Source organism: Gavialis gangeticus, unplaced genomic scaffold, assembly GCF_001723915.1.
Source record: "Gavialis gangeticus isolate Ggan-Ray unplaced genomic scaffold, GavGan_comp1, whole genome shotgun sequence".
NCBI lineage: Eukaryota > Metazoa > Chordata > Crocodylia > Gavialidae > Gavialis > Gavialis gangeticus.
In genome coordinates, this window is record NW_017728992.1 from 136,362,822 (window position 1) to 136,363,384 (window position 563).

Genomic DNA, 563 nt, shown 5'->3' on the forward strand with positions numbered 1-563 from the left:
AACAGAAAAGTGGACAAAAAAAAGCACAACGAAGATGGAAAATTCAGCTTCTGTCTCTGGTGCTGACTCTCATTCCTAGCCTCACCGTAGGGGGAACACAGGCACAAAGCACAGCACACAGTCGGATGAGCCATTCTGAGATCTGACAAGGCTTTCTTGTAGCTGTCTTATAGTTAGGAGCTCACATCAGTGTTCGCTTCTAAGTCAGACTCTTCATTAAATATAATGCAAAAAAGAGATGGATAGAAAGGAGAATTAAGGTGGAGAAGGAAAAGGATAGATTAAGGATGCTATAATAGCAGGAACTCAAGTCTCATGTTTTATATGCCATTTAGGTGATCAGGTTCCTTTCTCTCATACAGTCTCGTCAGATTGTCTCTCAGGATAAGGATTGCAGAGGGTCTTGGGTGTCATGGAGGATCCTCTGGGATAGTGGACATGGCAACCATGATGATAAAACTTGCTCCTCTCAGTCCACCTTATTTTAGATTGATTCCAATTGCTGCACCCACATTAAAAATGTCTAAAGAGAAGTACCTTATTCGATTAACATTAATCAATCA